Source organism: Myxine glutinosa, chromosome 11, assembly GCF_964187855.1.
Source record: "Myxine glutinosa chromosome 11, kmMyxGlut1.1, whole genome shotgun sequence".
In the NCBI taxonomy this organism is placed as follows: domain Eukaryota; kingdom Metazoa; phylum Chordata; class Myxini; order Myxiniformes; family Myxinidae; genus Myxine; species Myxine glutinosa.
In genome coordinates, this window is record NC_136271.1 from 43,176,740 (window position 1) to 43,189,347 (window position 12,608).

General features: G+C 44.2%; 2 non-coding genes across 2 annotated transcripts; one reads left to right on the forward strand and one right to left on the reverse strand.

Moving 5' to 3' along the window:
• Positions 1–257: 257 nt before the first annotated feature.
• TRNAQ-UUG (transfer RNA glutamine (anticodon UUG)) lies at positions 258–329 on the reverse strand. Its single transcript has one exon. It is a non-coding gene; the product is annotated as a tRNA-Gln (tRNA).
• Positions 330–9,678: 9,349 nt separating this feature from the next.
• On the forward strand, positions 9,679–9,750 carry TRNAQ-UUG (transfer RNA glutamine (anticodon UUG)). The gene has a single exon. It is a non-coding gene; the product is annotated as a tRNA-Gln (tRNA).
• The last annotated feature ends 2,858 nt before the right edge of the window (positions 9,751–12,608 follow it).

Consider the following 12,608-nt stretch of genomic DNA (forward strand, 5'->3'; position numbering starts at 1 on the left):
GACACAGGAAATCCGTATATATACTGTATGTATATGTATATTTTTTATGTATAGCGATGTATCTTATTATATATATATACTTATATAAACATTTGAATATGTGTGCTCCATTCTCAAAAGTTGAGCTTCAAAAGAAGCCGAAACATGAAGCATTTAAAAGGTGTTTGTATGACTTGCTTGGCCAGACTCGAACCATCGACCTTCCAGACTCAAAGCAGCCATGACTGATTCTCCAATTCTGCTTTAAGAAAAAAACAAGGTCCCACCGAGATTTGAACTCGGATCACTGGATTCAAAGTCCAGAGTGCTAACCATTACACCATGGGGCCAACACACAAGGTTAAGTAATTTCGAAAACTTTTACCTGCTTCTGCTTGTCACGTGTGAGGTGGTGTGAGGTCGAATCCAACCCAAACCACCCTGTGCGGACACAAACAACTCTTGACTAAACAGGGAGCTGACAACACCGGTTATTGAAACGACATCTGTCCCATCAGGTAAATGTGAATAATGCACGAACCTTAACCTGAATAATTATAATATGTCCAAGTTTGTTTCATTTTAATACCCCGTTCATGAAGCGTAAAGCGAGGTTCATTGCACTTGGTTCACTTTGTATCTGTGTCTGTCTGCAGATCTGTCTGTCAATCCAATTAACGAGGAAACTACGCAATGTCAATCATTTAATATTACCCTCGCCAGAGGAGAGGTTATTGCATTTGATTCCGTTTGTTACTTGCCGGAAAAAATTCCGGCAAGTATGTTGATCTGTTCGTTTGTCTGTCTGTCTGTCTGTCTGTTTGTCTGTCTGTCTGTCTGTCTGTTTGCAGCACTGCGTCTACACCGTTGCACGGAGAATCGCCAAACTTTGCACACATATTCGTCTTGCCCTGGAATAGACTGTGCCCAATTTATGACGTCATCGGTCACGTGTTTCGGCGGCCATCTTGGAAAAACCGAAATAATTTGCACCGCTATATCTCCGAAAGTACTGAACAGAAAAAATTGAGACATGGCTCATTGTGAAGAACTCTCCATGGGGAATAAAATGTGTTAATGATGACGTCATCAGTCACGTGGTCGGCCGCCATCTTGGAAAAACGGCAAAAGTTTGCACCTCCATATCTCTGAAAGTACTGAATAGAAAAAATTGAGACATGGCTCATTGTAAAGAACTCTCCATGGGGAATAAAATGTGTTAATGATGACGTCATCAGTCACGTGGTCGGCCGCCATCTTGGAAAAAGCGAAAAAGTTGCACCTCCATATCTCCGAAAGTACTGAACAGAAAAAATTGAGACATGGCTCATTGTGAAGAACTCTCCATGGGGAATAAAATGTGTTAATGATGACGTCATCAGTCACGTGGTCGGCCGCCATCTTGGAAAAACGGCAAAACTTTGCACCTCCATATCTCTGAAAGTACTGAATAGAAAAAATTGAGACATGACTCATTGTAAAGAACTCTCCATGGGGAATAAAATATGTTAATGATGACGCCATCAGTCACCTGCTTCGGCCGCCATCTTGGAAAAAGCGAAAAAGTTGCACCTCCATATCTCCGAAAGTGCTCAATATAATAAATTGAGACATGGCTCATTGTAAAGAACTCTCCATGGGGAATAAAATATGTTAATGATGACGTCATAGGTCACGTGGTTCGGCCGCCATCTTGGGAAAACCGAAAAACTTAGCACTTCCATATCTCCGAAAATGCTCAATATAAAAGATTGAGACATGGCTCATTGTAAAGAACTCTCCATGGGGAATAAAATATGTTCATGATGACATCATCGGTCACGTGGTTCGGCCGCCATATTTGTCCTAAATGGCCGATAAAAAAGTAAATTCCGGCAAGTCCTCGGTCTCTGACCGATTTTTCATTTGTCTGTCTGTCTGTTTGTCTGTTTGCAGCACTACATCTACACTGTTGCACGTAGAATCGCCAAACTTTGCACACGTATTTGTCTTCCCCTGGAAGAGACTGTGCCCAATTGATGACGTCATCAGTCACGTGGTTCGGCCGCCATCTTGGAAAAACCGAAAAAATTTGCACCTCCATATCTCCGAAAGTGCTGAATAGAAAAAATTGAGATATGGCTCATTGTAAAGAACTCTCCATGGGGAATACAATATGTTAAGGATGAAGTCATCAGTCACGTGGTTCGGCCGCCATCTTGGAAAAACAGAAAAACTTTGCACCTCCATATCTCCGAAAGTGCTGAATAGAAAAAATTGAGACATGGCTCATTGTAAAGAACTCTCCATGGGGAATAAAATATGTTAATGATGACGTCATAGGATACGTGGTTCGGCCGCCATCTTGGAAAAACTGAAAATATTTAGCACCTCCATATCTCCAAAAGTGCTGAATAGAAAAAATTGAGACATGGCTCATTGTAAAGAACTCTCCATGGGGAATAAAATATGTTAATGATGACGTCATCGGTCACGTGCTTCGGCCACCATCTTGGAAAAACCCAAAAAATTAGCACCTCTATATCTCCAAAAGTGCTGAATAGAAAAAATCGAGACATGCCTCATTGTAAAGAACTCTCCATGGGGAATAAAATATGTTAATGATGACGTCATCGGTCACATGGTTCGGCCGCCATATTTGTCCTAAATGGCCGATAAAAAAGTAAATTCCGGCAAGTCCTCGGCCTCTGACCGATTTTTCATCTGTCTGTCTGTTTGTTTCTTTTTGCGCACAGAATAAATATTATTTTTCTCTGCAACAGTTGGTCCGATTGACAGAAAATTTTCACCATTGGTGCACCTCCACCTGTAGAATTTTTCAATTATAATTATAATGCAGTGTTAGTTTGTTATTGTGTTTTGCAGTGTTAGTGTGTGTAAAATTATGTATATGTATATATGTATATATATATGTTTATATACAACAACAACATCAACAGGCATTTTAAGGTCATTTTCCCTGCCAGAGGGGGGGTTAGCCTTGCGGTCCCCATGACAATCTTCACCATTTTGCCCTATTTTCTGCATCTCCCCTTGTTAACCCCCTTGCCGCATTTCTTCTTCCACCATCTTTAGCCAAGTCTTTCTCGGTCTTCCCCATCCTCTACTTCCTTCTACATTCATTTCCATCACTCTTCTCAACCAGTCACTTTCATCCTTCCTCAACACATGACCAAACCATCTCAACCTGTTCCTCTTCACAGCATCAATCACAGGCTCTATTCCCATCATCTTTCGCAATTCATCATTTGTCTTCCTCTCTCTCAACGATACTCTGCACATCCACCGAACCATTCACATTTCCACCATTTCCAGACTTCGTTGCTGCTCTACGTTCATTACCCATGTCTCGCTCCCAAAAATCAAAACACAAAACAAAACAAATCAAAACAATCAAAACAAAATCAAAACACATGCAGCATACACCTTTCCCTTCAGCTTCAACGACACTCCCCTCATCATCAGCATGCCACTCAGTTCCCGAAACTTCTTCCATGCACATCTCACTCTGGCAACCGTTGCGGAGTCTGATCCACCTTCTCCATTCAGCATGTCTCCGAGGTAACAAAATGTTTTCAGGCCTTCCAGCTTCACGCTGTCTCCAAGATCCAACTCAACATTACCTCCATTTGCAGCTCCCTCTGTGCACACCTTACACTGGAATGTCGCTGCCACACTGGTTAATGACCCTCTCAGACCACTACATTTTGGATGAACCCACTCAGCGCACATTGTACATTGAATGGAGTTGACTCCGACACCCTTTCTTGCACACAGCACAAGGCCACTTCCCATTTCTTTCTACCTCACCACATGCTTTACCACTTGCCATCACCTTCGTTTTTCCGATATTCACCTTCAGACCTTTTGTCTCCATACCTCCTTCCACTTGTTCATCTTTTCCTTCAGTCCATCCATACTTTCCGCAATCAACACCAGATCGTCTGCATACAACAACTCCCACGGTAAGCCCTCCTTTTCGTTCTGAGCCAGCACCTCCATCACAGCTACAAATAGTAGTGGACTTAGTACCGACCCCTGATGCACTCCCACCTTCACCTCAAACTCACCACTGTTCTCGTCCTTCGTCCTTACAGCTGTGCACGCTCTTTTGTACATTGCCATCACCACTCTGATCAACCATTCCTCCACTCCTAACTTCCTCAATGCCCATGTCACTACTTCACGTGGAACACTATTGAATGCTTTCTCCAGATCAACAAACGCAAGAAACAACTTCTTCCTCTTCTCCATGTACTTCTCCTGCAACTGCCTCAGAATAAAAAGCGTGTCTGTCGGTCCTCTTCCTGACATGAATCCAAACTGCATTTCGTCGATCTTCACTTTCTTCCTTATATGTACTCCAATAATTGAATTTAATATTTTGTATTCATATATATATTTTTGTATTTGTATATATTGTTACGTGCTCCTCCCCAAACCCCGGTCACGGTGTACCTCCGAGCCCCGATAGGAGTCACGGCAGAAAGATGTGTGATTCTGTGTGTCAAAGATTAATGGTGAAACCACACCAATTGTTACCAACAAACAAGTTTTTTTGTTTGTTTTTTTTTTCCTTTTTTTTTGTATACTGAATCGAGGCTTGGGAAAGAGCTTACATTTATTTCACAAACAAATCAACCAAACAAAATATATAAAAAGAGGGAGTGGAAGACAAGATGGAGAGAGAAGGGGAAGCACACAAACATAACATTTGAGAGCAGGGAGATGTGTGGGAGGGAGAGGGCTTCGGGGAGGAGGCGTGGGAAGGGGGGGGGGGGGTGGGAGAAGTATAAAACACGAGGACAACAAGGACTTCCAGGACAGAAGTTGGTATTTCAAAAAAGTGGATTTGGGGTGAAATTAGCGGGGATAGAAAAGATCAAGGTTTTGGATGGGGGAAGATAAGAGATGGTGGTGAACAGCTGTTTTAAAGACCTGGAGGGTGGAGTGGGATTGAAGAGAGTGAGGGAGTTTGTTTCAGAGGCGGGAGAAAAGAGGAATGAAGGAGTGAAGGTGAGCAGAGAGTCTTGATTTTGGCAGTTTAACCATAAGAGGGTTGCAGGCAGATCTTGTGCGACCTGTAGGAATATTTGGGGGACAGAGCCCAGACAGAGCTGGGGGGGGGGGGGGGCAAGAGTAGAAGTCGGTAGAAGACGGAAAGACCACCAACCTGCCTGCGGTGAGTGAGTGAAAGGCCCTTGGAGTTAGCTTCATCGCGGGAGATTCCAATGATTCTGAACACTTTGGTTTCAACAGCGTGAATATGAGCTAGGTGTGAGGCAGAAGCACCAGCCCAGAGGGGAGAGCAGTATTCCATTGAGCTGCGGATGAAAGCCTTGTATGTGGTGAGGAGCTCAGGTGTGCCAAGGAAGGACTTCGCACGATGGAGGATGCCCAGTCGGCGGCTGGCTTTGGAGGCCACATTTGAAATGTGGTTTTCCCTGGAAAGATCATGGCAGATAGTGACTGACAGAACAGAACAGATCCAAAAGCTTGAGTGACAGAACTTCTTGGAGAGGATTATTCAGAAAGTGGATGGGAGGGTTGTCCAGTCGGTCTTTTCGGACAGACATCGTAGGAGTGTGAGATTTGTCAGGATTGAAAGACATGTTCCACTTGTTTGCCCAGTCTGTGATTTTGTCCAGGTCCGCAGAGAGTGAGGAGGCTGCAGACTGCCGATATGAGGGATGAGGAATGGAGCGACAGAGAGGAGAGTCATCAGCAAAGAGATAGAGAGGATTTCCAAGAGAGTCAGAGAGATCATTGATGAAGACCAGAAAAAGCACTGGGCCCAGAACACTGCCTTGGGGAACTCCAGCCTGAACAGGAAGAGGAGATGAGAGAAACCCATTCAGGGCCACATGTTGACTACGACTGGAGAGGAAGTCAAGCCATTGGAGAAGAGGAAAGATTTCATATCTGGACCCCAGCCGCCTCTTGATTTCCCAGCCCCCTCTTGAGGACACTTTTGCCTATCTTTGGCAGTGTGACTGTCAACCGAGTGGGATTCTGGTCTCGATACAACATCGTTCTGTCGATAAAACTCCACACCAGATTTTTGAGCAAATGTTTGGTTGGTTGAAAGACGCATCATGACGTGGGGGTGACATTGTTGGGATTCCATCTCTTCCCTCCTTAGGAGGGATTGATGACGAATTTGGTTTAGGGGAGATATGGGGGACGTGACAGTAGCGACGAATTTGTAAATGTGTAGATTGTGTAAATACGGGGTAGGGGCAAGGGTAGAAAAAGTGACATGGGGGGTGACGTACGGATAGGGACGAGCTTTCTCCGCTCGCTCTCCCACGCCCTTCATGCTGCATCACCTTGTATCAATGTGTACCCTTGTGCCCTTGCCCCGCTGATTTGCTTGTCCTCCTTCCCCCACTCATGGACTTGTTTTGTTGGGCCCGGGGGGAGTGCGCAGGTGGCCGCAGCTGTGTGCCCGCACCTTCGCTGCCCCCGGCCTGCACTGATGCACCATATGGACCACACTGGCACCACATATGGACCACCCGTTCTGTGGCCTGGCACCACTTTGGACCACACGTACTGTGGCCTGGCATCTCTGCTGGGAACGACCATTGCTGCCAGCAGCCTCTTGCTTGCGGACCACGGTTAAGGTGGCACCTATGCCCAGCAGGTGGACCACCTCAGTTGGCCCTGCTGGCCATAAATAAAAAGCGGACGCGGTGTGTGCCCTTTTTAATTATTAAATAGACGGCAAGTAAGAAGGCAGCCAGAACCAGCGGCCCAGCAGCCAGCCCAGCAGAGGAGCAGAGAAGACATCACAAGACGCCATTATTATTGTTTTGAAATGTGTTTGGTGCATTTTCTTTTGTTATGGTGCTTTTTGGTGCTCTTTGGTGCTTTGTGGTGCTTTTCATGCATTTTGTTTTGTTGGTGCATATGGTATGGTGTATCAGTGCAGTGCATGGCAATGATCTTCCACTTTTCAAAAGTTTCTGCTTTTGTTCCCACCAAAGACAGGTCCTGGGTGTAGTTGTAAATAATCAAAATAGTAGTGTCTTTGTAAATAACATGCTCCCCACCGGTTAAATGTTTAGTTTCAAGACCATTCCGCAATTCGGTTAGTTTGTGGGAATGAGTCTGTTAGGTAGAATGCAACGCAGCAGGCAGGACATATTTAGTTTTAAAACTGTCGCACTCAGGGTGAGGTTAAAAGTAGAGGGTAACCACACCTAAGTGTCACACTAAGTTAAAGTTGTTTTGGCCCGGGATGGGCCTGGAGGAGAGGAGGGTGCAGTGTTGCGGTTTTGAGAACCCCTCACTTGTAAATACTTGTAAATAATAACTCTTGTAAGTATCCCAGCATTTAATAAGGTCGCACCCATAGTTAGGCCATATGCAACACGTAGGTCACCATAGGACTTTAGTTATTTCCTTAATATGTGTTTCAGATAAGGCTGTGTTCCCAATAGTTGCATCTGCGTTGCATTAATTAAATAAGATAGGCCCCATTCCGTCCATTTTGCCAGCCTCTCTCTCCAAATTGTATTACGCGCCTCTGCCAGCCGCAGCCGCCTCAGCGCTCGCTCCAAATGCCATTACGCACGCTGTCAAGCTTGGAGAAGAAGGGGGCGGAGCGCCAAGAACGAGTTGTGGCCACGTCAACTCACCATCAGGGCGTGGCCAGTAAGCCCCCACCAGCCAACCAGGGCTGATGTAATCTGACCGACGGGTGTGGCCTGGCGGAGCGTGGAGTGATATTGGAGCGCGTTATATAAGCGCAAGAGAGGAGAGAGACTGAGAACGGTGCCACAGACTCCTTGCTTATTGTACAGAGACATCTGCGCGAGGGAGCCATCGATTGTAACGCTATAGAGAGATCTGCGCAGGGGACCGTTGCTGCTGGAAAAAATCTGCACGGGGAGAGCTCGATTGCATTGTACGACCTCCTTTCGTAACGAACTGCGCCACAAGCCATTGTTCACAGAACTCTGAGGGTACCCTCTGATACGAACATTGCGAGAGAGAGAGTTGGCACACATATTACGTACGCCGCATCACAGTCCCCCACTAAATCAATAAGGTCCGGTTGCGCACCAACGACACAAGCTGCCTGCCATTCTTCGCTGTGGACCCGGAGCCTGGAACCATCTGCTTGGAACTTCTCCTCCTACCACTGCCATCCCGTGTGAGTCTGCCTGTTTGTCCGGGGTTGTAAGTAAGACTGTATAGTTAAGCTTGCCCTGTGTCCTTTTGCTCTGTATATTGCTTTCATTTCCTCTTCTTTTGGGTTTTTTTGTATATAATTAATAAACACACTCTTTGTTCTTCCCTTACTCTGGTTTCCTCTCATTCGATCGCCTCCGTCCTTTCTTTCAATTGAGTACCTGTGGCATGATTTGGAAACCGCTCAGGATCGGGTTTAGTTTCATTTGTTAACAGCTCGGATCGCGGATTGCTAACCGCTCGGCAATATTCCATCTTATCCGTGGTTTGAGTGGGAGTTATTTCCCTGCTCGCGGTCGGGGTTAGTACGTAGGTATTTGGGACTTCATTGACCAATCACCCTAGCTGATTCCGACCGGGAGGAGCGTCATAATTTCCAGGATTGGGGGATGGCCAGCTTAAAAGACAAGGGGATTAACCCCCCCCCCCCCCCCTTATAAGGGGAGCGCCGACCCCCGAGTCCGCAACAATATTATTCAGGTTAAATGGAAACCCAAACGTAATTTTTTTCGGAAAAGCATTGAAAATCATTAATCACGGTCTAATTTGAAGGGGAAATTTTTTGCCAATTATAAAGTGTCGCAAAAATCTCGAGAGTGTCGATCTCACTTTGATCCAAATGGCGGTTTTACATTGAGAAACAGTGCAGGTCGAGCTCTGATTCCGATACTGATTACTCCATCATTAGAAACTCTTTAGGTTCTCAGTATGTTGAAAGTGATCAGTGGGATTGTGAAGAAACTATTGGAGACAAAAGTAGTGATAGAAACACTTTTGAAGGTATGTGGAGCCTTATCGTTTTGCGCCTTTTGAGCGGGAATCAGACGAATCTGCTGTTAGTGCAGAATAAGATTGAGGTAGTATGTTCGTCGTGCAGATGAAAATTCCGGTCACATGTCCACTCCAGATTGGTAGGTTTTGTTTTTCCCTTCAATTGACGGTTTATTAGGGATCTTGTATTAATTGATAAATACAAAACAAAAATTCACAAAATCTAATATTTTGTAGGCCCGATCCACACTATGGTATTTCGGACAAACCTCGCCGAATTTATGGCAACGATGTAACCCGGCCGTAAACAATATGGAAGTGGCAGCTGACATCATGGTGTGACGTCACGAATAATCGTGAAGAAGAAGAAGAAGAAGAATTCGTCTTTTAATCGCAAAATTACCAACTTTATAAATCGCAAATCGGGAAAAGACACATCATACTATTTTATAGTGTATCGAAGGATAGAAGCGTCGAGGTGATCTGAGCGTTTGGGTTCCCCTTTAATGTTTCGTGCATTATTCACATTTACCTGATGGGACAGATTTCGTTTACAATAATCGGTGTCATCAACTCCCTGTTTCGTCAAGAGTTGTTTCTTTCTGCACGTGGTGGTGTGGGTTCGATTCCCACTCTTACCCACTCACACGTGGCAAGCATAAATAGGTAACTGCAGAACAAACCCTCCTCATATAAGGTGAGGAAGGTCGTTGTAGTGAATTGTGTGTTGGTTCCATGGTGTAATGGTTAGCACTCTGGACTTTGAATCCAGTGATCCGAGTTCAAATCTCGGTGGAACCTTGGTTTTTTTTTAAAGTACAAATGCAGTGTGAGTAATGGCCGCTTTGAGTCTGGGCGGTCTGACTTGTTCCGAGTCTGGCCAAGTCATACAAAGACCATTTGAATGGTTCAATCCTACGGTCTCTTTTGATGTTCAACATTTGAGAATGGAGCACATATATATATAATGTATATATGTATATGTATAATCTTCTATTACATAAGAGAGATGTATGTCTGTGTGTGTGTCGCCATTTTTCTCAGATGGCTGAATGGATCTTCGTCAAACTTTCAGAGGTTCAGCAGTGAGTGAATGGAAGTGTTTTAGGCAAAAAATATATATATATATTTTTAAATCGTTGTTTTCTTTGGAGTTAAAAAAAAAAATTGCTCGATAGTGCCTATGCCTTTTAAAATTAATGACAGTTATGTACAAGTACACATTAGCATAAATAAATGCAAAACAATCACCAGACATTTGAATACAAATAAATCAAACAATTCCGGAAGTGTAAGAAGTTGGTAGTACGGCTTCTTCTTCTTCCTGGTCGTCATCACACTTAACTCCGAAACGAGATGAATGCCACATTCACCCACCAGTATATATATATATATATATATATATATATATATATATATATATATGTATATATATGAACCCCCTTCCACTCCTTCCTCCCCCACCCCTCCCTTCCCCTTCTCCCCCACCCCTCCCTTCCCCTTCTCCCCCTACCTTCCCCCGAATCCGCAAGTGAACACAGTCACGACGATAATGAGCTGGCTTGATATCTCAATACATTCGTCATTTAACACAGTATTTTGTTATAGCCGGCGAAGCCGGTGTTGTGAATGAACACGTACGTATTAGTCGTATTATGTTGAAAAGCCAGATTTTGCTGGATCCCTTGAGAATTTCGAAGCTTTGACGCACCAAATCGCTCAATGGAGGCCGCCATCTTGCGGATGCGGAAGTATGCATAAACAATTGCGAAAAAGTTCAATAGGAGTTTGTTTCACCGTCTTTGTTTGATTCACAATCTTATGCACCTCTTATTTGTAATTAAAATACTTTAAGACCAACCTCGTTCCCCGGGCCCCCCACGGGCCCTGGTTATCTTCAACGAAAATCATCACCAAACCAATGAGATTCGAGCATTTGAAAAAATATTTCAAAAACCAAATCACTCAATGGAGGCCGCCATCTCCCGGAAGCGGAAGTATGCATAAAAAAATTGCGAAAAAGTTCAATAGGAGTTTGTTTCACCTGTCTTTTTTTGATTCACAATCCTATGCACCTCTAATTTGTAATTAAAATACTTTAAGACCAACCTCGTTCCCCGGGCCCGCACGGGCCCTGGTTATCTTCAACGAAAATCGTCACCAAACACCGGAACCAATGAGATTCGAGCATTTGAAAAAATATTTTTTTAAAGCTTATTACCGTTTCAGAGGCTGAAAACGGCGTCAAATATTCTAAAATTGAATAAGAATGATTTTTTAGAAATCTCGCGGCCGTAGGGGATAGTTTTTCACGGCCGGAAATATCCGAAGTTGAGACGGAATTCACCGAATTAATCAAGAAGGAAATTTTATAAATTTTAATCTCATCCAGAATGCAAATGGTGTCATTTTGAACTACGGTAGGTACGGTACCTACTATACCTACCTACTACCAACTACCTAACCTACTGATGCCATAGTGATGGGTAAAATAGTGGCAAGAGGCTTTGGCTTCGCCGGCTCATTGCGGCTTTGCAGTCGGGTACTAGTATTATCAATTTATTATTGGAATGACGCTGTTTGGAATTGAGTGAATACAATTGTGATTTTGAATTTCCAACCACACAGAAGTGCTCCATATCCGGATGTTACGTCAGCGCGGATTTAAATCCTTGCTTTTGTCATGAGTGGAGTGTTGGTAAAATTTTATTTTTTATATTAATGCTATTTAATTTGTGATTGGAGTTATGCTGTTTGGAATGAGAATAGAGATATTGAGTTCAAATGAATGACGTAATGAAGGAATAGTTTCTACTTTCTAACCGGGACATTCGCCATATGCAGATTCGCCATTGACTGGGTATAGAACCATTCAAATGGGTACGTTTTTCATGCAAGTCCATCACGACCATGCTGTCCATGCTTGATGTTCGACTGAAGGTGGCACAGGAATGTGGAATTTATTGGTTCCACGATTTAGCATTCACCGTTTCCGCATTGTTTTGCTTGCTTTAGGCTTCCCACCCATGCATAGCACAGGTACATCGCTAGTTTGTGTGTATATATATATATATATATATATATATATATATATATATATATATATATATATATATATTGTTACGGACACGGCTTAAGATGTTGCTTGACCGAGCGGAATGGCCGCCGTGTTCGCACAGTTTACCCGATTACCCCCAACTCACCCGATTCCACTCGAACGTTGGCCAAATCGCGCTACGCTAAATCAATGAGGGAAAGGACACAACGACTGGGATAAATGAAACGACGCAAGGGGTACAGTTCTCAAGACCTCCGGAGGAGGATATAATTAGTGGTGGAGAAAAGGGGTAGATTACAAGGTAATGAGGTAAAGACACAGAAGAGACGGGCACTTAGTTACAGTCTTATCTTATCCCCGACAGACCACAGACAAACGGAACAAGACTTGCTTACACAGGGATTGATGGCAGGGAAGGACAGGCAGTCGATAGCACAAGGTGCACCTTGGCTCAGGGAGAGGATAAAGCGCGGTCCAGTCCAGAGATGCGAGGAGGTGTCACAGCGCTTGGAGGTGGCGTCCTTCTCTCTCCAAGCTCAGCGCGCATCTGACGTCACCTCCCTCTTCCTGTGCATGCTCAGCGGGGAGTGACACGCCCTCG